The sequence below is a fragment of the Ranitomeya imitator genome, chromosome 5, assembly GCF_032444005.1.
Source record: "Ranitomeya imitator isolate aRanImi1 chromosome 5, aRanImi1.pri, whole genome shotgun sequence".
Lineage (NCBI taxonomy): Eukaryota > Metazoa > Chordata > Amphibia > Anura > Dendrobatidae > Ranitomeya > Ranitomeya imitator.
This window is the reverse complement of record NC_091286.1, coordinates 669,189,535-669,215,918: the sequence shown is the minus strand read 5'-3', so window position 1 is coordinate 669,215,918 and position 26,384 is coordinate 669,189,535. Positions and strand designations below refer to the sequence as shown.

The following is a 26,384-nucleotide window of genomic DNA, read 5'->3' as shown; positions in this document are numbered from 1 at the left end:
TCCTATGTGGGCTGCGTGAACTGGTAGTCAAGGCTGGTTCTGTAGTGCCAGTAGGCCCAGCTCCCCCTGTAGGACTGTTGGGGTTCGGTAACTGCGGCTGCCTCGCGGCCTAGCTGTTCTCTCCTCTCCTGTGGGCCTTCGGGTCCACCACCTGGTTCCAGCACCGTCAGCTGGTTCCGGGCCGAGCCTTTGGCTTAGGTGCCTCCTCCTGGGTATCCGAGTTCCGCCAACGCCAGGCGGTCCTTGGTAGTGCTTTTAAGCGCGGGCACCTACAGCTTAGTAACCGGGTTCCAGCACCGTCAGCTGGTCCTCGGTCGTGCCATTGGCTCTTGCACACTGGGGCAACGCATCCGGGTTCCAGCACCGCCAGCTGGTTCTCGGCAGTGTTCTTGTCACAGGTACTCCCTCGTGCCAAGCCTGGTTTCAGCACCGTCAGCTGTTTCCGGGTTGTGTCAACTTCACTGAGACGCCTATGCTTGCCCCGTCGTGGGGCGGTCGAGTTAGCCAACTCCAGGGTGCCTCCAGTTTAGGAGCTTCCTATGTGGGCTGCGTGAACTGGTAGTCAAGGCTGGTTCTGTAGTGCCAGTAGGCCCAGCTCCCCCTGTAGGACTGTTGGGGTTCGGTAACTGCGGCTGCCTCGCGGCCTAGCTGTTCTCTCCTCTCCTGTGGGCCTTGGGGTCCACCACCTGGTTCCAGCACCGTCAGCTGGTTCCGGGCCGAGCCTTTGGCTAAGGTGCCTCCTCCTGGGTATCCGAGTTCCGCCAACGCCAGGCGGTCCTTGGTAGTGCTTTTAAGCGCGGGCACCTACAGCTTAGTAACCGGGTTCCAGCACCGTCAGCTGGTCCTCGGTCGTGCCATTGGCTCTTGCACACTGGGGCAACGCATCCGGGTTCCAGCACCGCCAGCTGGTTCTCGGCAGTGTTCTTGTCACAGGTACTCCCTCGTGCCAAGCCTGGTTTCAGCACCGTCAGCTGTTTCCGGGTTGTGTCAACTTCACTGAGACGCCTATGCTTGCCCCGTCGTGGGGCGGTCGAGTTAGCCAACTCCAGGGTGCCTCCAGTTTAGGAGCTTCCTATGTGGGCTGCGTGAACTGGTAGTCAAGGCTGGTTCTGTAGTGCCAGTAGGCCCAGCTCCCCCTGTAGGACTGTTGGGGTTCGGTAACTGCGGCTGCCTCGCGGCCTAGCTGTTCTCTCCTCTCCTGTGGGCCTTCGGGTCCACCACCTGGTTCCAGCACCGTCAGCTGGTTCTCGGCAGTGTCTTTTGCTCTTGTACCTTCTGCTCCCCATCCTGGTTCCAGTACCGTCAGCTGGTTCCGGGCAGAGCCTTTGGCTTAGGTGCCTCCTTCTGGGTATCCAAGTTCCACCAATGTCAGGTGGTCCTTGGTAGTGCTTTCAGGCACGGGTACCTCCTGCTTAGTAACCGGGTTCCAGTAACGTCAGCTGGTCCTTGGTAGTTCCATTGGCTCTTGGACATTCGGCTACCCATCCGGGTTCCAGTACCGTCAGCTGGTTCTCGGCAGTGTCTTTTGCTCTTGTACCTTCTGCTCCCCATCCTGGTTCCAGTAACGTCATCTGGTTCCGGGCAGAGCCTTTGGCTTAGGTGCCTTCTTCTGGGTATCCGAGTTCCGCCAACGTCAGGCGGTCCTTGGTAGTGCTTTTTAGCACGGGTACCTCCTGCTTAGTAACCGGGTTCCAGTAACGTCAGCTGGTCCTCGGTAGTTCCATAGGCTCTTGAACCTTCGGGTAGCCATCCGAGTTCCAGTTCCATCAGCTGGTTCTTGGCATTTTCTCAGCCTTCTTGTACCTTCTGCTACATTTCCAAGTTGAAGACCCTAACGTCGACAACCCGGAAGACCACCCCGATGACGACGACCCGGAAGACCACCCCGATGACGACGACGACGACGACGGCGGAGACGACGACGGCTGAGACGACGACGGCGGAGATGACGACACTGGAGACGAAGACCCTGGAGACGACAACATGGAAGACCGAGAAGCAGAAGAACAAGAGGCTGCAAAACAAAGAGCAGAAGAACATTAAGCATAAGACTTAATATCAGAGCAAAAGATATTATCTAAATTATATGCAGAAGAAGACTAAGCAGTGTATGGGGGTGAGTCCGTTCCTCCTCGTGGTGCCCCTGGATAAAGCCTGATGCTGCAGGCCAAACTGAACGCGGACAAATGTAACTTTTGTGACTGGCAGAACGGAAGGTGTAATCTTCCAACTTTTATAGATAACAACTACGGGAATGCCTGTCACAAATGAGAATATGATGAAGAAGTAGAATAGGAAGAATAATAACAGTGGAATAAAAAGAATATGTAGAATAGGAAGAATAATAATAGTTGAAGAAAATGAATATGAAGAATGTAATAAAAAAAAAAATAGGTAGAAGATGAAGAAGAAGATGAATAAGGTGAAGAAGTTGATGTCAAGGATGCTGATGATGATGAAGATGAAAGTGTGGGAAAAGAAAAAAAAAAAAAAGAAAAAAAAGAAGGGGAAGGGCGTGGAATAGTGAAACATCAATATCTGACAAAATAAAAAAAATTTACATACTCAATATCTTTTTCAATCCGAACTTCTTTAAAAAAAAAAAAAAAACATGCTATTCTATTTGATTGGACTAATCCTCATTGCCTTTAATGTCTCCGCCACCTCCCCCATACATCCTACATTATTCTTAGTTGTTTTCCTTCAGGTAGAATGAACCTACAAGGAAAGAAAGGGTTTATTTTAATTCCGATATTTTGGTCCCATTGACTTGCATTGGGATCGGGTATCGGTATCGGCGATATCCGATATTTTTTGAATATCGGCCGATCCAAACCGATACCGATACTTTCCGATATCGGAAGGTATCGCTCAACACTACTCACAATACATATCATTTTTACCTTTTAGAAAAAGTGCAAAATGAAATTAAAAACGTTATTGGATCTGCTCAACCTCAAGTAGAACATAGAAAGGAAATGCCATATACTGATGCTGTCATTCCTGAAATTCAAAGATTTGGGGACGTCGTACCTGGAAGCCTCCCAGATGCCACAAGTACGGACATCATATTCAGGGGTGATAATCTTCCAAAGGTTAGGAGACTTCTTTTATATCATAAGTCTGGACTTTGTGTGTTTTTCATTGAATAATTTAATAAATTCTGTATATTTATAATATTTTCGTTATATTGTATATTTTTATGGTAAGTTATTACCTTTTGTTTCTCTAGGGCACAACTGTCATTCCATTTCTTCACTCTGCTCTTAGCGATAAAGATTATTTTGAGAAGCCAGAACAGTTATTCAGTTATGGGTAATTTCTCAACTCATAAGGAAAATTTCAGAAGAGCGAAGCCTTGATTGCCTTCTTATTAGGTAAATCTTTTTATTTCATTCCCTTTTAATTGCATCATACATTTATTTAACATAATGCTAACTGTATAAACTGTACCACAAGATTTGCCTTGGGCTAAGCATAATTGTGTTTGCTGATCCTGTACTGCATTTTAAATTTAAATCTTGATGTTAGTCCTGTGATCACAGCAGCATCAGTGGTTACAAACAAACAGTCTCTAAAGTATATATGAAGACCAAAACAGGCATATACCTCTGTGCTATGTATACTCCCAGAGACAAAATAAACACAAGAACCCCTGCAAGAAAGTTCTTATACACAGAGGACAAAGAAATGGGCCACAGTATATAACTTTGGAAGAAAAATCTAATAGCACTGCTGAAATATATATATATATATATATATATATATACAGTGGGGCAAAAAAGTATTTAGTCAGTCAGCAATAGTGCAAGTTCCACCACTTAAAAAGATGAGAGGCGTCTGTAATTTACATCATAGGTAGACCTCAACTATGGGAGACAAACTGAGAAAAAAAAATCCAGAAAATCACATTGTCTGTTTTTTTATCATTTTTTTTTGCATATTATGGTGGAAAATAAGTATTTGGTCAGAAACAAACAATCAAGATTTCTGTCTCTCACAGACCTGTAACTTCTTCTTTAAGAGTCTCCTCTTTCCTCCACTCATTACCTGTAGTAATGGCAACTGTTTAAACTTGTTATCAGTATAAAAAGACACCTGTGCACACCCTCAAACAGTCTGACTCCAAACTCCACTATGGTGAAGACCAAAGAGCTGTCAAAGGACACCATAAACAAAATTGTAGCCCTGCACCAGGCTGGGAAGACTGAATCTGCAATAGCCAACCAGCTTGGAGTGAAGAAATTAACAGTGGGAGCAATAATTAGAAAATGGAAGACATACAAGACCACTGATAATCTCCCTCGATCTGGGGCTCCACGCAAAATCCCACCCCGTGGGGTCAGAATGATCACAAGAACGGTGAGCAAAAATCCCAAAACCACGTGGGGGGACCTAGTGAATGAACTGCAGAGAGCTGGGACCAATGTAACAAGGCCTACCATAAGTAACACACTACGCCACCATGGACTCAGATCCTGCAGTGCCAGACGTGTCCCACTGCTTAAGCCAGTACATGTCCGGGCCCGTCTGAAGTTTGCTAGAGAGCATTTGGATGATCCAGAGGAGTTTTGGGAGATTGTCCTATGGTCTGATGAAACCAAACTCGAACTGTTTGGTAGAAACACAACTTGTCGTGTTTGGAGGAAAAAGAATACTGAGTTGCATCCATCAAACACCATACCTACTGTAAAGCATGGTGGTGGAAACATCATGCTTTAGGGCTGTTTCTCTGCAAAGGGGCCAGGACGACTGATCCGGGTACATGAAAGAATGAATGGGGCCATGTATCATGAGATTTTGAGTGCAAACCTCCTTCCATCAGCAAGGGCATTGAAGATGAAACGTGGCTGGGTCTTTCAACATGACAATGATCCAAAGCACACCGCCAGGGCAACGAAGGAGTGGCTTCGTAAGAAGCATTTCAAGGTCCTGGAGTGGCCTAGCCAGTCTCCAGATCTCAACCCTATAGAAAACCTTTGGAGGGAGTTGAAAGTCCGTGTTGCCAAGCGAAAAGCCAAAAACATCACTGCTCTAGAGGAGATCTGCATGGAGGAATGGGCCAACATACCAACAACAATGTGTGGCAACCTTGTGAAGACTTACAGAAAACGTTTGACCTCTGTCATTGCCAACAAAGGATATATTACAAAGTATTGAGATGAAATTTTGTTTCTGACCAAATACTTATTTTCCACCATAATATGCAAATAAAATGTTAAAAAAACAGACAATGTGATTTTCTGGATTTTTTTTTCTCAGTTTGTCTCCCATAGTTGAGGTCTACCTATGATGTAAATTACAGACGCCTCTCATCTTTTTAAGTGGTGGAACTTGCACTATTGCTGACTGACTAAATACTTTTTTGCCCCACTGTATATATATATATATATACATATACATATATATATATATATATGTATATATATATATATATATATATATATATATATATACAATATGAGCTGTTTTATATATCTTGGGATAGGCATCCAATCAAGCTGTAAAATGGATAGTCATCTAGGCCATAGAATACATATGACGTAGAGAAAATATTAAGCTGTACTGATAAAAAATAGGAGTCAACCTGATTCAATCCGCCCTTACAATGTAACATACAGAGAATGCTAGATAAAATATCTCTTACATATATAGAGATCAATAAGGTGCAATAGAAGAGTAGATGATTAACCCACTCGCCCCTTGTGCAGTCCTGCAAGATCCAGGGTCAAAGTCAGAAGAAGAAATGTGGAGCTGCAAGTAGAGCGATCAGGGAGCCCAGGCCGGTGATGTCCGCAAATCCCGAGCCTTACGCTTCTTGGAAATCTTAGTTTCTTTCATCAGAGGAGACTGCTAGCATGCTGTGAATGTGCAGATTGAGATCTCGTCTCCTGAAATCTCAGGAGCCAATATCTTTATCTGTGCATGTGTCGCATCCGCCAGCCATTTTCCTAAAGTCCAGCGCAGTGAAAATGATGAGCAGCGCATTGTCTAGGCAAACATTTTCTGGAAGCCCTGGCCCGCTGCAGCCTTGCACCGCCAAACACCCCCTCCTCGCAGCCTGGGACCCGCAGCATCACCCCACTCCTGCCACCACTCCCAGCTTCCTGCAGCAGCGACCCTGCCTCCTTGGACCCTCCACCTGAGCTGTCTACTTCAACCCCAGGTATGCTACCGTAAAAATGGATTCTAAAATGCTCCACCTTATTATTAATAAACATTTTTTCTGTTTTCCTCCCTAAAATATGGGGTGCATCTTATAGTCCACAACATAGGGTATCTACAGTGGAAACCTGAAGTTCACATACACAATCTAAAAAGACACATCTGAATGTTTTTCTCAATATCGGACATGAAATCAGAATAAACCTTTCCAGTTTTAGGTCAATTTAGATTACCAAAATTATTATTTGCCAAATGCCAGAATAATGAGAGAGAGAGAGGATGTTTAAGGCCTTTTTATTGCTTACTGGAAAGTCAAAAGTTTACATGCACTAAGATTACTATGCCTTTAAACAATTCTGGACTGCCCATATAATGATGTTATGTGTTTGGAAGCTTCTGATAGTTTTTTTTTGCAACATCTGAGACACACCTGTGGATATATTTTAACCCCTTTTTGATATCGGATGTAATGATCCGTCCATGTGACCTGGGCCTATTTGACCATGGACGGATCACAATAATATTGCGATGGGCCGCACTCATGGGGGGTGCGTGGCCCATCGCCACCGGATGTCAGCTGATTCTGACAGCTGGCACCTTAACCCCAAAATACTGCTATCGAACATGGCACAGGGCTGACACCCCCTCTGCCTTTGGATCGGATACCCCACGGCGTGACGCAGGTTCCTGATCATTGCCATGGTGACCCAATGTAGTCATGACATCCGGGTCACCAGAGCTAGGAAACTTACATGATCACCAAGTCTCCCTGTCAGTGAAGCGCTGACAGCCTCTTTGGCTTGCAGATGCTGCTTCATCTGCAAACTATAGAAGCGATCAGCCAGCAAAAAATTGTTGTCTCATAGTGGAACAAAATAAATAAAAAACAAATTTTTTAAAATAATTGTAAAAATATTTTAAAAAATACAAAATAATAATAAAAAATCAATATACTGTATATTCTATCTGTAAAAAATTATTTTAATGAAAAAAAATATAAACAATAAAAGTACACATATTTGGTATCGCCGAGTCTGCAACCACCCGACCTATAAAACTGTCTCACCAGTTAACCCCTTTAGTGATCACCACAAAAAATAAAAAACATGGCAAAAAACAATGCTTTATCTTCATACTCCCAAACAAAAAGTGGAATAACATGTGATCAAAAAGACGGATATAAATAAACATGGTGTTAGGGCTAGCGGAACGCACCAAATAATGAGATAGGTAGAATAAGGTGCGTTCGCAGCCCGGGGTCCACCGTGCAGAGATGGAACCTGCTGCCAAGTAATGACGGACTATATGGCGGTACAATGTGAATACACACACGGGTTAACTTCACCCTGTGTGAAGGAAGCGAACCCTGTTAAGTCACAGGGCCGCGGTACCGCACACAAGAGCACAAGCAAGGAGTCTCCGAGCTCAGTCCAAAGACTTGGGATCTGAGTCTGTGTAGACTACTTGCGGTCGACACCGCTACTGGGGTGTCAGCGTAACCAAAATAATAACAAAAAATGCACGAGAGTGCGTGCGGTGCCGCACTGGAGGACGCCACTAACCACCCAGGCTTGGGTCAGGAAAGTGCTGTGAAAGCGCACGGCGCCGCACTGGCAGACACAGCAACTAGACGCTGTATTGGTGTGTAACGTGCTGTTGGGTAAGTCGGGCGCTAGATAGCAATCATACACCTTCCGCGAACAGTCATCCAATAGGGAGGGTTTTTTAAAGAGCGACTTTCACTCACAACACACACACGTTTACAAATGTACACTAGCGCATGGCCGTGCGGTCATGCGAAGCTTATATAGCTGCAGCACGTTCAGGACCTTCCAATAAAGGACCAATAGGAAGCTGCCACAGAAGTTTAGCACCTTCAAGACCTTCCTGGAGGACCAATGGGAACCGCTGCAGCATCTGAGCATGTGACCCTCGATCTCCAACGGGAGATCTCACCCTGGGCACGCTCAGAAGGGAAAAAGCAGGACTTAGTCCCAAAAGCGTCTGCTCGCCGCTGCCCAGCACTGGCTTCAATGGCAGAAGCTGGAAAAGCAGCAGTAACACTATGCACAGAGTGAGACTGAGCAAGACGCTGGGACTGACGTCTCCACTGAGCAGACTCCACTGCGGCTGGAGAAGAATGGGAGACCGCAGCAGAGATGGTTCGAGATTCCACCTGTGGGAACTTGACATCTAACACATGGTACCACTGAAAATGTCATCTTGTCCTGCAAATAAGACAAGCTGCCACTCAGCTCCATCAGCAGAAAAATAAAAAAGTTATAGCTCTCAGAATAAAGTGATACAAAAATAATTATTTTTTCTATAAAATAGTTATTTTTGTATAAAAGCGTCAAAACATAAAAACACAAGATAAATGAGGTATCGCTGTAATCGTACTGACCCGAAGAATAAAACTGCTTTATCAATTTTACCTCAAATGGAATGGTATAAACACCCCACCAAAAGAAATTTGTGAATTGCTGTTTTTTGCTCTTTCAGCCTACCAAAAAATCGGAATAGAAAGTGATCCGCAAAGGCTATGTGCCCAAAAATGGAACCAATAACATCTTCAACTCGTCCCGCAAAAAGCAAGTCCTCACTTGACCCTGTGGGCAAAAATATTGAAAAATAGCTCTCAAAATGCGGTGATGCAAAAACTATTTTTTGCAATAAAAAGCGTCTTTTAGTGTGTGACAGCAGCCAAACATAAAAATCCGCTATAAGGCTTCTTTCACATATCCTATTTCCAGTACCAGAGATGTCAGTGTCCGTGGGTGTAATACTAGCGGCACACGTGTGGCATCTGTGCGCTGCATCAGTACCACACGGATGGGCGCCAGGGAAGAAGCGTTACAGTAAGTGCTGTTCCCTGGCTCCGGGTGCTGAACACGGCTCTCATCATTCTTCCCTGCTTTGCCAGTGATGGGAGCGAGCAGGGGAGAATGATTACAGTTACAGTTAAGTGATAAAAGAGACAGCAGACAATGGCTTATGGGACTATTACTCCCATCAGCCTATCCCTGCTTCTGCTACTAACAGCGACAGCAGGAGTGGCTGATGGGGGTATTCATCAGCCGCCACCTGCGCTATAAATAAATAAATTAATGAAAAAATCGACATGGGTTCCCTTGTATTTTTCATAGCCAGCCAGGCAAAATTCACAGCTGGGGGCTGCAATCCTCAGCTGTCAGCTTCAGCAAGGTTGGTTATCAAGATTAGAGGGGTACACGTGCTGTTTTCTTTAAATTAAATACATTTTTTTTTTAAATGGCATGGTGTTCCCTCCATTTTTGACAACCAGCCTTACTAAAGCTCACTGCTGGGGGCTGGTATTCTCAGGCTGGTAATGGGCCATGGATATTGACCATCCCAACCTAAAAATAGCAGTCGGCAACTGCCCAGAAAAGGCACATCTATTAGATGCACCAATTCTGGCACTTTGCCCTGCTCTTCCCACTTGCCCTGTAGCGATGGCAAGTGAGATTCAAATTTGTGAAGTTTGTCACCTTTGTATTGTCAGGTGACATCAAACACATGGCTCAGTAATGGAGAAGTGTCTATAAGATACCTATCCATTACTAATCCTACAGTTATATGGTAAATAAAGACACAGCCAGAATAAAGTCCTTTACTCTCAATTAAACCATACTTATTGCATTGCCTAATTCCACCGAAGCCCTCGATCTCCTGTAATAAAGTAAAATAAAAAAATATTCCTTACCAGTCCGTCGTTCTCTCTCACGTCATAATCCATGTCTTGGGGATAATTAGTTGCAACCTGGATGGTGCCATGATACAACCGCCCCGTCTGAAGGCCACTGGTGAATGAACTGCTGGGAACGCAGCGTCAGTAACCGGGGAAGACGTCATAGAGGCTACCTCAGGTGACCGCCTCCATTCTCCTACATATGGGTATCTGCATACTCAAGAAAAATTGCACAAAATCTTTTGGGGTCCAATTTCTCCTGATATTAAAAAGGGGGCAAAAAGATTATTTTTGTGGAAAAAATATGATTTTTTATTTTCACGGCTCTACGTTATAAACTTCTTTGAAGCACTTGGGGTTCAAAGTGCTCAAAACACATCTAGATAAGTTCCTTGGGTGGTCTAGTTTCTAAAATGGTGTCACTGGTGGTGTTTTCCACTATTTAGGCACATCAGGGGCTCTCCAAACACGACATGGCATCCAATCTCAATTCCAGCCAATTTTACATTGATAAAGTCAAACAGCGCTCCTTTCCTTTCAAGCTCTGCCATGAGCCCAAACAGTAATTTACCTGCACATATAGATATAAAAATACCAAAAGACTAACAAAAGGACTCCCAATACTAATAAATAATAAATATATATATATACATGTAGGACAAAGAAATATACCTATATATATAGAAGGTCACAAGAGGATAATTCAGATAAAAAAGCCTTTATTAATAATAATATGGCAGCATTAACACAGAAAGTGCATGTGTTTGGGGAATACACACAGGTATACAGGTAAAAATATACGATAAAATATATATATATATGTCTCTAAGAGGTCCCACAATCTATTTATATGCGCATGTCAAAAAAGGTTATTATGTGCATACACAGGAGGTATTATAAAAAAGTACAAGAAGTGCTAAAACAAATAAAAAATATATTTGTGTAACTGTGTCCTTAATAAACCAGTGTACAGAAAAAAGTGTACAGAAAAAAGTATAACCATAAATTTGCGTGCAAAATTCGCATACAAAGATAGACTAAGTCTATAAGGTGCCAAGTGTCCTCGTCTGCATAATAGTATCAAAGATACACGCAGCGATATATATTTAAAGATGTGTGGGAATGTACCAAATGCTCGATGTATATATACCTGATGATCCTGCGGGCCCAAGCACAGAGCACCCCGACGCGCGTTTCGAAAGGTTCTTCGTCAGGGGGTGATATGCAGGCAGAACCAAAGGGGTATATATACTCACCAAAGACGCCGATAAGTGTGAGCTAAGAATATTGCGGCGCACGCGCTGTCAGGAGGACACCGGAAGCGCTCAGAGCCAGCGTCACGTAACCCGGCATTGGAGAAGACGCTGCTAGGTAACCAAGACGCTGGATGCGCGCTAGCCGGGACACAGGCAGCGCATGCGCATATTCATGCCCAACACTATGGACTATGGGTGGTAAGAGACGATGTCAGGTATGGAAATTAGCCGGGCGGGGAACTGAAACTGAGTGAAGGGGGAGAAAAAGAAAAGAAAGGGGAGGGAAAGATCTATATGAAACCGCTTAAACCACAGATCAAAGGAAACGGTCACTACCAAAGAAAATCTATGTGGAAACATTCATATACATTGAACTAACGAAACTGGTAGCTACCATATAATGCACCCTCACGATATATGTGTAAAAGGAAAATATAACACGAATAAATATGAAAAGAAAAAATAAAAAATAATAAAAAATATAAATAAATAACTACATTAGCTCATTGATATTATATAGTGTATAATATACTGTAGAGCATATCACATGTATATCAGTGGCCATAAAACACATAATATTTAGAAAAGTGTTTTACACAAAAAACAGTGAAAACGACAATTATATAATAAATATAATAATTGAGACATAAATAAGCATAATGTGACGAAAAAGTCTTTGTCTTCCATTCAATGAGATCCTTATAGAGAAATCTTGACACGATCATGGTATCACGGGATCAAAGAAACATCATTCCAAATAATACGGGCTAAAGAGAAATTGATTATAAAGTTAAAAAAATCACTAAAATCTATAAACATCGATACTGAAAACATGCTTATATATAATATAATAAAAGACAAAAGGGAAAGGAAAGAGGGGAGGGGGGGAGGGGGAAGGGTAGGAAAGGGAAGGGAGGGGGGAGGGGGGGAAGAGGGGAAGGGGGGAGGGGAAGAGGGAAAGAGGGGAGGGGGGGAAGGGAGGAAAAAAGGAAAAGAGGAGAGAAAAAAAAAGATACCATATAGAAAAATTTTTTTGGGTGTTCTGCTGTTATGGAATATGTCCACATAAATATAATATATCAAATTATTATCAAATTTTAAAAAATATAATATAGTCGTAGACAAAAATTACAATCTAAACCATACAGCGACATATAGGAGGGAAACATAAAATGCCATACCAGAAAACTTTAAAAAATTAAAATGAGAGGGTAAGTATATAAAAATGGGTTCATGTGAATGTTTGTGACTAACACACATCATAAATAGTATATATCTGTCAAACATGAAGATAATCATGTGTTTTATACAAAAATATATAGTCACAAATTCACATGAATACTTTAAAAGGTTCTAAACAGAGATAAAAAAGAAATAAAAAAATTAGTTCACAAAAAAGGGGCAAAACTTATTTTCATTCAATCCCAAAGGTGTAACCGTTTTTAGGGTCCAAATCCACTTGGCCTCCATCATGGCCAAGGGAGTACTTACCTTACCAGCTCTGATGGTAGAATTAATCCTATCAATCCCAGTAACACGTAGGAAAGAGGCATCGGAATTATGAAACTTCTTAAAATGCTTGGGAAGAGTCTTTAATGTAGTTACATCTTCCACTTCCTTGGCTGCAATAATGCCCCGTACGTGCTCCCGAATTCGTACTTTTAAATGACGTGTAGTGAGGCCCACGTAAATCAGTGAGCAAGGGCATCTAGCATAGTAAATTACAGCTTTGGTGTTGCATGTTATGGGATATTTTATTTCAAAAGAATTTTGACCATCAGAACTGGAAAATGTTTTGGTTCTTGTCACATTTGGACACGCCACGCATTTACCGCAAGGGTAACAGCCCCTCACAGGTTTCAAAGATGATAGGAAAGAAATAGGTTCATTGGTATAGTGGCTCTTTACTAATTTATCACCTAAATTGGCACACCTTCTAAATGTTATACTGGGCTTCTTATCAATATATTGGGAGATTATTGGGTCTGCCTGTAAGATAGGCCATGATTTCTCCAAGTAGGACCTTATTAGATCAGTTTGACCATTAAATTGGGTAATATATCTTACAGGTTGATGGGTACTTGGTGATTTTGAAGAATACAAAGCTTGATGTCTAGTTATATTTTTTGCTCTGTTATAAGCCCTTTTAACAGAGCGACGGCTATAGCCACGATCCAAAAACCTCAATTTTAGGTCCTCAGCCTGTTTTTTAAAATCCTCATCATCTGAACAAATTCTGCGGAGCCGTAAGAACTGGCCGATTGGAATCGACCGTATCATTGATGGTGGGTGTGCGGAAGATGGATGCAAAAAGGAGTTGACTGCTGTAGGTTTGCGAAACAAATTAGTCTTCAAACAGCCATCATCATCTCTACTAATAGTAACGTCCAAAAAGTCGATATGGTCCCTGCTATATTGATAAGTTAAATGTATATTATATGCATTTTGATTTAGCAGGCCAATGAACTCCTTTAGAGTTTCGACTGGTCCCTGCCAGATCAAGAATATGTCGTCGATGTACCGCGCCCAAAAAAGGACGCGGCCCATCGACGGCACATGATCTGACAGGAACAGGTCCCTCTCCCACAGCCCCAGGAACAGCCCGGCATAAGCGGGTGCAAAGGAAGCGCCCATGGCTGTTCCCTGGAGCTGTAGGTAGAAGGACCCTTTGAAGAGGAAGAAATTATGGGATAAAGAAAAATGTAAAAGTTGTTCCACAAAAGATCCCATGTGATTGGATGTGGAAGATGATTGTAAAAAGTACTTGGCTGCCCGAACACCATCAGCGTGGCGAATATTAGTGTATAATGATTTGACGTCGCACGTCACTAATAAAGTATCTGTGTCAACGTATAAGCCATCCACTTTTTTTAAAAACTCATTTGTATCTTTAATGAAAGATGGTAATACTTCCACAAGAGGTTGAAGTTCAGAATCCAAAAACCTATTTACATGTTCCAAGTAATTGCAGCACCCAGAGATGATTGGTCTTCCCGGGGGTGTCGTTTGATTTTTATGAATTTTGGGCAGCAGATAAAGGGTGGGAATGGAAGGTTCACTGATCTGCAATGCAGAAAACAATTCCCCACTGATGACTCCATTATCCTTAGCCTCACACAATAGAGTCAATAATTCAGCCTGGAATTTAATCAAAGGATTGTAGGTTAATTTTTTGTAGCATGTGTTATCCCTCAACTGGCGAAATTCCTCCGCCTCATACATCGGCTTAGGCCAGATCACCACATTCCCACCCTTATCTGCTGCTTTAAACACAACATCCTGTAAATTTTGTAATCTCTTAAGGGCCTTATTCTCTTCATTAGACAAATTGTTGGAATGGGGGTATCTAGGTATTTTTTCAAATTCTTGACTAACAGTCTTTACAAATACATCTAAGGTAGAACAAGATGAAAGGGGAGGAAATTTTTTAGACCGAGGTTTAATAGATGGTGGGATCTTACCTCCTAGGGGAGTATCATGTTCAACTCTAAGTTCTTCCAGAATTGCTAGCGCCTCCTGTTCCGTCTCTGTAGGAAATAATTTTAACAGGGATTCGTCATGGAAATATCGCTTAAACAGCAATTTTCTAGCGAATAAATGCAAATCCTTTACCGCACTAAATCTATCGAATTGTGCGGTTGGGCAAAACATTACACCTTTATTCAGTAGTGCAATTTCCACCACCGAAAGTACATGCTGACTCAAGTTAATTACCTGTGGACCATTCCTGTGGTTTTCAGGAGAGAATCTGAATGACCGCTTGAGGGGTGGATATCGTAAATTCCATTTGCGTTTTGGAGTTGAATCAATATGATTCTGTACAGAGACGGAAGAGGAGGCGCCAGACACATCGCTTGCTGATACAAAAGAAGAGGCAGAAGGGTTTCTTGCCATAGTCTGTGCATTGGCTTCATTTAACCTACAATCCTTTGATTAAATTCCAGGCTGAATTATTGACTCTATTGTGTGAGGCTAAGGATAATGGAGTCATCAGTGGGTAATTGTTTTCTGCATTGCAGATCAGTGAACCTTCCATTCCCACCCTTTATCTGCTGCCCAAAATTCATAAAAATCAAACGACACCCCCGGGAAGACCAATCATCTCTGGGTGCGGCAATTACTTGGAACATGTAAATAGGTTTTTGGATTCTGAACTTCAAGCTCTTGTGGAAGTATTACCATCTTTCATTAAAGATACAAATGAGTTTTTAAAAAAAGTGGATGGCTTATACGTTGACACAGATACTTTATTAGTGACGTGCGATGTCGAATCATTATACACTAATATTCGCCACGCTGATGGTGTTCGGGCAGCCAAGTACTTGTTACAATCATCTTCCACATCCAATCACATGGGATCTTTTGTGGAACAACTTTTACATTTTTCTTTATCCCATAATTTCTTCCTCTTCAAAGGGTCCTTCTACCTACAGCTCCAGGGAACAGCCATGGGCGCTTCCTTTGCGCCGGCTTATGCCGGGCTGTTCCTGGGGCTGTGGGAGAGGGACCTGTTCCTGTCAGATCATGTGCCGTCGATGGGCCGCGTCCTCTTTTGGGCGCGGTACATCGACGACATATTCTTGATCTGGCAGGGACCAGTCGAAACTCTAAAGGAGTTCATTGGCCTGCTAAATCAAAATGCATATAATATACATTTAACTTATCAATATAGCAGGGACCATATCGACTTTTTGGACGTTACTATTAGTAGAGATGATGATGGCTGTTTGAAGACTAATTTGTTTCGCAAACCTACAGCAGTCAACTCCTTTTTGCATCCATCTTCCGCACACCCACCATCAATGATACGGTCGATTCCAATCGGCCAGTTCTTACGGCTCCGCAGAATTTGTTCAGATGATGAGGATTTTAAAAAACAGGCTGAGGACCTAAAATTGAGGTTTTTGGATCGTGGCTATAGCCGTCGCTCTGTTGAAAGGGCTTATAACAGAGCAAAAAATATAACTAGACATCAAGCTTTGTATTCTTCAAAATCACCAAGTACCCATCAACCTGTAAGATATATTACCCAATTTAATGGTCAAACTGATCTAATAAGGTCCTACTTGGAGAAATCATGGCCTATCTTACAGGCAGACCCAATAATCTCCCAATATATTGATAAGAAGCCCAGTATAACATTTAGAAGGTGTGCCAATTTAGGTGATAAATTAGTAAAGAGCCACTATACCAATGAACCTATTTCTTTCCTATCATCTGTGAAACCTGTGAGGGGCTGTTACTCTTGCGGTAAATGCGTGGCGTGTCCAAATGGGGCAAGAACCAAAACATTTTCCATTTCTGATGGTCAAAATTCTTTTGAAATAAAATATCCCATAACATGCAACACCAAAGCTGTAATTTACTATGCTACATGCCCTTGCTCACTGATTTACGTGGGCCTCACTACACGTCATTTAAAAGTACGAATTCGGGAGCACGTACGGGGCATTATTGCAGCCAAGGAAGTGGAAGATGTAACTACATTCAAGACTCTTCCCAAGCATTTTAAGAAGTTTCATAATTCCGATGCCTCTCTCCTACGTGTTACTGGGATTGATAGGATTAATTCTACCATCAGAGCTGGTAAGGTAAGTACTCCCTTGGCCATGATGGAGGCCAAGTGGATTTGGACCCTAAAAACGGTTACACCTTTAGGGTTGAATGAAAATTTAAGTTTTGCCCCTTTTTTGTGAACTAATTTTTTTATTTCTTTTTTATCTCTGTTTAGAACATTTTAAAGTATTCATGTGAATTTGTGACTATATATTTTTGTATAAAACACATGATTATTTTCATGTTTGACAGATATATACTATTTATGATGTGTGTTAGTCACAAACATTCACATGAACCCATTTTTATATACTTACCCTCACATTTTAATTTTTTTAAGTTTTCTGGTATGGCATTTTATGTTTCCCTCCTATATGTCACTGTATGGTTTAGATCGTAATTTTTGTCTACGACTATATTATATTTTTTAAAATTTGATAATAATTTGATATATTATATTTATGTGGACATATTCCATAACAGCAGAACACAAAAAATTTTTTTTATATATGGTATCTTTTTTTCTCTCCTCTTTTCCTTTTTTCCTCCCTTCCCCCCCTCCCCTCTTTCCCTCTTCCCCTTCCCCCTTCCCCTCTTCCCCCCCTCCCCCCTCCCGCCCTCCCCTCTTTCCTTTCCCTTTTGTCTTTTATTATATTATATATAGGCATGTTTTCAGTATCGATGTTTATAGATTTTAGTGATTTTTTTAACTTTATAATCAATTTCTCTTTAGCCCGTATTATTTGGAATGATGTTTCTTTGATCCCGTGATACCATGGTCGTGTCAAGATTTCTCTATAAGGATCTCATTGAATGGAAGACAAAGACTTTTTCATCACATTATGCTTATTTATGTCTCAATTATTATATTTATTATATAATTGTCGTTTTCACTGTTTTTTGTGTAAAACACTTTTCTAAATATTGTGTGTTTTATGGCCACTGATATACAGTTAGGGCCAGAAATATTTGGACAGTGACACAATTTTCGCGAGTTGGGCTCTGCATGCCACCACATTGGATTTGAAATGAAACCTCTACAACAGAATTCAAGTGCAGATTGTAACGTTTAATTTGAAGGATTGAACAAAAATATCTGATAGAAAATGTAGGAATTGTACACATTTCTTTACAAACACTCCACATTTTAGGAGGTCAAAAGTAATTGGACAAATAAACATAACCCAAACAAAATCTTTTTATTTTCAATATTTTGTTGCAAATCCTTTGGAGGCAATCACTGCCTTAAGTCTGGAACCCATGGACATCACCAAACGCTGGGTTTCCTCCTTCTTAATGCTTTGCCAGGCCTTTACAGCCACATCCTTCAGGTCTTGCTTGTTTGTGGGTCTTTCCGTCTTAAGTCTGGATTTGAGCAAGTGAAATGCATGCTCAATTGGGTTTAGATCTGGAGATTGACTTGGCCATTGCAGAATTTCCACTTTTTGGCACTCATGAACTCCTGGGTAGCTTTGGCTGTATGCTTGGGGTCATTGTCCATCTGTACTATGATGCACCGTCCAATCAACTTTGCAGCATTTGGCTGAATCTGGGCTGAAAGTATATCCCGGTACACTTCAGAATTCATCCGGCTACTCTTGTCTGCTCTTATGTCATCAATAAACACAAGTGACCCAGTGCCATTGAAAGCCATGCATGCCCATGCCATCACGTTGCCTCCACCATGTTTTACAGAGGATGTGGTGTGCCTTGGATCATGTGCCGTTCCCTTTCTTCTCCAAACTTTTTTCTTCCCATCATTCTGGTACAGGTTGATCTTTGTCTCATCTGTCCATAGAATACTTTTCCAGAACTGAGCTGGCTTCTTGAGGTGTTTTTCTGCAAATTTAACTCTGGCCTGTCTATTTTTGGTATTGATGAATGGTTTGCATCTAGATGTGAACCCTTTGTATTTACTGTCATGGAGTCTTCTCTTTACTGTTGACTTAGAGACAGATACACCTACTTCACTGAGAGTGTTCTGGACTTCAGTTGATGTTGTGAACGGGTTCTTCTTCACCAAATTAAGTATGCGGCGATCATCCATCACTGTTGTCATACGTGGACGCCCAGGTCTTTTTGAGTTCCCAAGCTCAGCAGTCAATTCCTTTTTCCTAAGAATGTACCCAACTGTTGATTTTGCTACTCCAAGCATGTCTGCTATCTCTCTGATGGATTTTTTCTTTTTTTTCAGCCTCAGGATGTTCTGCTTCACCTCAATTGAGAGTTCCTTTGACCGCATGTTGTCTGCTCACAGCAACAGCTTCCAAATGCAAAACCACACACCTGGAATCCACCCCTGACCTTTTAACTACTTCATTGATTACAGGTTAACGAGGGAGACGCCTTCAGAGTTAATTGCAGCCCTTAGAGTCCATTGTCCAATTACTTTTGGTCCCTTGAAAAAGAGGACGCTATGCATTACAGAGCTATGATTCCTAAACCCTTTCTCCGATTTGGATGTGGAAACTATCATATTGCAGCTGGGAGTGTGCACTTTCAGCCCATATTATATATATAATTGTATTTCTGAACATGTTTTTGTAAACAGCTAAAATAACAAAACTTGTGTCACTGTCCAAATATTTCTGGCCCTAACTGTACATGTGATATGCTCTACAGTATGTTATACACTATATAATATCAATGAGATAATGTAGTTATTTATTTATATTTTTTATTATTTTTTATTTTTTCTTTTCATATTTATTCGTGTTATATTTTCCTTATACACATATATCGTGAGGGTGCATTATATGGTAGCTACCAGTTTCGTTAGATCAATGTATATAAATGTTTCCACATAGATTTTCTTTGGTAGTGACCGTTTCCTTTGATCTGTGGTTTAAGCGGTTTCATATAGATCTTTCCCTCCCCTTTCTTTTCTTTTTCTCCCCCTTCACTCAGTTTCAGTTCCCCGCCCGGCTAATTTCCATACCTGACATCGTCTCTTACCACCCAGAGTCCATAGTGTTGGGCATGAATGTGCACATGTGCTGCCTGTGTCCCGGCTGGCGCGCATCCAGCGTCTTGGTTACCTAGCAGCGGCTTCTCCACTGCCGGGTTACGTGACGCTGGCTCTGAGCGCTTCCGGTGTCCTCCTGACAGCGCGTGCGACGCAATATTCTTAGCTCACACTTATCGGCGTCTTTGGTGAGTATATATACCCCTTTGGTTCTGCCTGCACATCACCCCCTGACGAAGAACCTTTCGAAACGCGCGTCGGGGTGCTCTGTGCTTGGGCCCGCAGGATCATCATGTATATATACATCGAGCATTTGGTACATTCCCACACATCTTTAAATATATATCGCTGCGTGTATCTTTGATACTATTGTGCAGAGGAGGACACTTGGCACATTATAGACTTAGTCTATCTTTATATGCGAATTTTGCACGCAAATTTATGGTTATACTTTTTTCTGTACACTTTTTTCTGTACACTGGTTTATTAAGGACACAGTTACACAAATATATTTTTTATTTGTTTTAGCACTTCTTGTACTTATTTATAATACCTCCTGTGTATGCACATAATAATCTTTTTTGACATGCGCTTATAAATAGATTGTGGGACCTCTTAGAGACATATATATATATTTTTTATCGTATATTTTTACCTGTATACCTGTGTGTATTCCCCAAGCACATGCACTTTCTGTGTTAATGCTGCCATATTATTATTAATAAAGGCTTTTTTATCTGAATTATCCTCTTGTGATCTTCTATATATATAGGTATATTTCTTTGTCCTACATATATATATATATATATATATATTTACTAGATTGTGGCCCGATTCTAACGCATCGGGTATTCTAGAATATGCATGTCCCCGTAGTATATGAACAATGATGATTCCGGAATTCGCGGCAGACTGTGCCCGTCGCTGATTGGTCGAGGCAACATTTATGACATCATCGTCGCCATGGCAACCATTATGACATCATCGTCGCTGTGCCCGTTGCTGATTGGTCGAGGCCTGGCGGCCTCGACCAATCAGAGACGTGGGATTTCTACGTCGATGCTGTGCCGGTCTCTGATTGGTCGAGGCCTCGCGGCCTCGACCAATCAGAGACGCGGGATTTCCAGGACAGACAGACAGAAAGACAGACAGACGGAAAAACCCTTAGACAATTATATATATAGATTATTTATTAGTATTGGGAGTCCTTTTGTTAGTCTTTTGGTATTTTTATATCATATCCGGGTGGTCAGCCACTCTTCTTTTTTCTTTTTAGCAACTAGGGAGTAGTTTCTTACATATATATACATATATACATACCTTTTATTTTATATATGTTTTGTGCCCATTGTTGCTATTACGTTTTTTCTGCACATATAGAGTATAAGTGTACTCAGGGCCAGTTGCAAAATAACTATTGTTGTCTAATTTCTCCAGTTACCCTTGGTAAAATAAAAAATATGGGGGAGAAAATATCATTTTTGTGGAAAAAATTTTTATTTTTATTTTCACGGTTCTGCGTTCTAAACGTTTGTGAAGCAATTAGGGGTTCAAAGAACTCAAAACACATCTAGATAAGTTCTTTATGTGATCTAGTTTCCAAAATGTTGTCACTTGTGTGGATTTTTCACTGTTTAGGCACATCAGGGGCACTCCAAACGCGTCCGATCTCAATTCTAGGATATTTTGCATAGAAAAGTCAAACGGCGCTCCTTCCCTTCCGAGCTCTACCATGTGACCAAACGGTTTATCTGCACATATGGGGTATCAGCGTACTCATGACAAATTGCCCAACAACTTGTGGGGTCCAGTTTCTTCTTTTACCTTTAGTAAAATAAAAAATTTGGATCTGAAGTAATTTTTATGTGAAAAAAGTAAAATGTTCATTTTTTTTTTTAAACATTCCAAAAATTCCTGAGAAGCACCGGAAGAGTTAATAAACATATTGAATGTGGTTTTGAGCATCGTGAGGAAGGTAGTTTTTAGAATGGTGTAACTTTTGGCTATTTTCTATCATTTAGACCCCTCAAGGTGACTTCAATTGTGAGGTGGTCGCTAAAAAAAAAATTAGTGTTGCAAAAATGAGGAATTGCTGTTTAAATTTTAACCCTTATAACTCCCTAACAAAAAAAAAATTTGGTTCCGAAATTGTGCAGATGTAAAGTAGACATGTGCAAAATGTTGTTTAAGTATTTTATGCGACATATCTCTGTGATTTAATGGCATGAAAATGCAAAGTTGGAAAATTGCAAAATTCTCCAAATTTCCGCCAAATTTCCCTTTTTTTTCACAAATAAACGCAAGTCATATCAAAGAAATTTTACCACTACCATGAAGTACCATGTGTTGCAAAAAAACATTCTCATAATCACCAGGATCCATTGAAGCATTCTAGATGTAATAAACTTAGTGCTAAGTGCAGTGGAGATCAGTATCATGGGTCAGAAAAGAGGCCGAGAGACAATAGGTTAAGAGTTCAAGAATATTTATAATGATATGCAGGTAAACAGCTATGACACAGCAGTTTAGTAGCAGAAAGAGCTGGATAGGCAGTAAGCACATGTACAGACCGTGGAGGTCCAAGTATGTCAGATCCAGAGACCTGGAGACCAGACCAGGCCTCCTAGCAGGGAGCAGTCCAGCGGCAGAGACGAGTGCAGAGCAGACCCAGGGAAGCAAGTCTTTGCAATGAAGAGATGTAGATCCGGAGACAGATGGGATATCCCAAAGTAACAAAGAAACCAGCAAGATAGCAGTTCTTCCAGCTTGATCACAAGTCAGGAACAAGATACTCAAGCAATGAGTATATATTCAGAGCTCCCTTAAATACACCACAGACAGGAACAAGGAAAATCTGACAGGAAACAAGATGGCCCCCGTGAGGCCAATGACTCCATCTTAGGTAAGGGCAAAATTAACTGAACTGAGGGCAAACAGCAACTAGAAACAGATATAGAGTCCAAGTCCTTACACTAGAGTTTTTACCTCATAAAATGACAGTGGTCAGAATTGTAAAAATTGAGCCGGGCAATAACATGCAACCACCCTCATGGGTAAAGGGGTTAATGCACATCTGAAACACACTGTAGCATCATTGGAAATTCTCAAGAAATCATCCAAGAAATCAAGAAGAAAATTGTGAACTTGCACAAGTCTGGCTCATCCTTGAGTACAATTTCAAGATACCTGAAGGTGCCTCGTTTATTTGTGCACACAACTACACGCAAGTACAAACAAGATAGGAATGTCCAACCACCACACCACTCAGCTAGGAGATGGTTCTGTGTCCCAGAGACAAATATGCTTTGGACCGACATGTGCCTATTAACCCAAGGACAAAAGCAAAAGACCTTGTGAAGATGATAGCAGAAGCTGGTGAGATTGTGTATCTGCAGTGCAATGATTACTGTATGAATATGGGCTGAAAAGGCCACTCTGCCAGGAAGAAGCCATTGCTCCAAAAGAAAATAAAAAAGCCAGACTAATGTTTGCAAATGCACACAAGAACAAAGAACATAATTTTTGAAGACATGTCTTATGGGCTCATGAAACTAAAATTTAACTTTTTGGGCATATTGATCATCGTTATGTTTAGGTGAAAAAGGGAAAAGCTTGGAATTCTAAGAACACCATCCCAACTGTGAAACACAGGGGAGGCAGCATCATGTTGTGGGGTTGTTTTGCTGCAGGAGGGACTGGTGCCTTTCACAAAATAGATGGCATCATGAGAAAAAAAGATTATGTTGCAACACTGAAGAAAGATCTCAAGACATCAGCCAAGAAGTTAAAGCTTGGGCGGAAATGGATATTCCTAAAGGACAATGACCCGAAGCATACTGCCAAAATGGTAACAAAGTGGCTTAAGTATAACAAAGTCATTGTTTTGCTCTACAACATGCATGATTAATATGTGTTAGGTGTCGAGTTTCCTCCACTGCACAGGGGGAATCTCGAACCATGTCCGGTGTGTTCAACCATTCTCCTCCACCCACAGTGGAGATGTAGTTCCCAGCGTCTGGCTCAAGCTGATACTGTGCGCTTGGTTACTGCTGCCTTTCCAGGCTCTGCCTTTGTAGCCAGCACTGATCAACAGCGAGCAAGCCTTTCAGGGACTAAGTCCTGCTTTTCCCATACTGAGCATGCCAACGGAACGACCTCCCATTGGAGGTCGGGGGTCACATGCTCAGGTCCTGTTGCAACTCCTGTTGGGCCATCAGGAAGGTCCCGGAGTGCTACTCCTATAAAAGGTTCACATGGCCGCTCGGCCATGCGCTAGTGCAAACCTGTTAACATGTGTGTGTGGATGTATGCCTGTCAATGTATGAAAGCTCCTAATCATTCCCCTTCCTAGAGTTGTTGACTGTTGGAGCTACCTAACACCTGACAGTGCGATCCCACACATGTAGCACAAGATACTGCATCTATTAGCATTGACAGCCAGTGCGGCGCCCTGCACAAATAGTGCGCTTTCCTGGCCCAAGTTAGGGTGGTTAGTGGCTTCCGCCAGAGCGGCGCTGCATGCACTCTTGTTTGGTAGATCTTTAGTTAGTTTATTCCCTGAAATCACTGTAGCAGTGTCGAGCACAAGAAGTCTAGAGGGACTCTTACCCTGAGTCTTTGGGCAGAGTCCTGTGACTCCTTGCTTGCGCTCTCTGTGTGGTATCGTGGCCCTGTGACGCAACAGGGTTCTTTTCCTTCATGCAGGGTGCCGCTCACCCGTGTGTGTTTCCTCTTAATACCGCCATATAGTCCATCATTACCGATCAGCAGGTGTCTCTTCTGCACAGTGGACCCTGGATTGCGAATGCATCTTATATCACCTATAACTAATATTTGGTGCATTCTGCCATTCTGACATTACACTAGCGCCAGGGTCTGGCTTGTAATGTCGGACGAACAGTCTCTAGACTGGTACATCCAGCAGCTGGAGGGTAGTTTGGCGGCTCTTGAGCGTACAACCTCGGCTGTGGATGTTACCGCAGTTGCTTTTCAGGCTGCTAGCATAGCTGCAGCCAGTTTGTCCACTGCCACCCTTGCTCCGACCTTATCCCATCTGCCGCTACCTGATAAGTTTACTGGTGACAGTAAGCTGTGTCGGGGATTCATGAGTCAGTGTGCCATACACCTTGAGCTCCTGGCTGCATGTTTTCCTATGGAGCAGGTGAAGGTGGGATTTATGGTATCCCTGTTGTTGGGCAGGGCGTTGGAGTGGGCAATGCCGCTGTGGGAGCGTGATGATCATGTGGTGCAGAGTGCTCCAAGGTTCCTGGACTCTCTGAAATAGGTCTTTCTGGGACCTTGTGTCACCCATGATTCAGCACTCCAACTTCTGGCATTAACACAGGGTTTGTCCATGGTCAGTCATTTTGCCATCCACTTACGCACTTTGGCATCTGAGCTGGAGTGGCTGGATAAAATCCTTATCCCTGTGTACTGGAAAGGATTGGCTGACCATGTGAAAGACACCTTGGCCACTAGGGAGATTCCCACCACACTGGAGGAGCTAATAGCTACAGTATATTCACTCGCATTGACCTCCGTTTTCACGAGCCAAGGTTGGAGCGAGCCCAGTGTAGGCAGAGGTTTCAGTTGGCACCGACCTTCGCCAGGCCTCTGGAGTCTCCTGTTCAGACGTCCGAGCCCTATGAGGCCATAGAGGTTTCTCGAGCGGGTCCTAAGTCTTGGGCTGCTCAAATACCAATGGTCTGTAATGTCTGCCAGCAGTCCAGACATTATACCAAGAAATGTCCACAGCAGCAGGGAAACGACCGCGTCTAGTAACTGTAGGAGGAGGTTCACTAGACACTGTGGCGTTTTCCTCCAAATTGCCCTTCAAGAGGACAATTACCTTTGGCCCTTCCACTTTTATGGTCGAATTTTGTGTGGATTCTGTGGCGAGGGGAAATTTCATGTCCTCTGTCTTCACCCAACTGCACCCAAAACCCCTGGTTATGTTAGCCAAACCAGTGACCGTCTGAGTGGTGAATGGGTCGACTCTGCCCTCACAGATTACACATCAGACTATCCCGTTTATATTATCTATGTCTCCAACCCATCAGGAGATCATTTTCGTTCGTGTCATTCCTGAGGGAATAGACGAGATTCTGCTAGGGATACCTTGGCTGCGTTACCACTCCCCACATATAGAGTGGTCCTCTGGGAGAATTCTGGGATGGAGTAAATCTTGTGAGGGAAGATGTCTGAGGGAGTGCATTCCGGTTGCCACTACTGAGGTACTCGCAGATCTTGCCTCTCTCCCCAAACACTATTTGTCTTATGCGGACGTATTCTCCAAGAGAGCTGCGGAGACTCTTTCACCTCACCGCCCCTGTGACTGTCCTATTGATCTCTTGCCAGGGGCAGAGCCTCCCCGGGGGCACGTCTATCCTGTCTTTCCTGGAGATAGAGGCAATGTCACAATACATCCAGGAGAATCTGGCAAGAGGATTCATTAGGAAGTCAGTGTCACCTGCGGGGGTGGGGTTCTTCTTAGTACAAAAGAAGTACAGAGAATTGCGTCCATGCATTGACTACAGAGGTCTTAACGCCATCACCGTTAAAAATAAGTACCCTCTGCCCTTGATATCTGAGCTCTTTGATAGACTATAAAGGGTGAGGGTATTTACTAAGCTAGATCTGCAGGGTTGTTACAACCTGATTCACATCCGTGAGGGGGATGAATGGAAGACGGCTTCCAATACCAGGGATGGGCTAATAAACCAAACACTAAGAT

At 42.5% G+C, this 26,384-nt stretch overlaps 1 protein-coding gene across 1 annotated transcript in view; it reads left to right on the top strand.

The window, feature by feature from the left end:
* Positions 1-2,915: 2,915 nt before the first annotated feature.
* The window catches only part of LOC138638740 (cytochrome P450 2B4-like), a 421,931-nt gene continuing 398,462 nt past the window's right edge, over positions 2,916-26,384 (top strand). The window contains exons 1-2 of the mRNA XM_069728285.1: positions 2,916-3,095; positions 3,233-3,377. The gene's annotated coding sequence lies outside the window, so the exon portion shown is untranslated. The remainder of the gene's footprint in view (positions 3,096-3,232; positions 3,378-26,384) is intronic.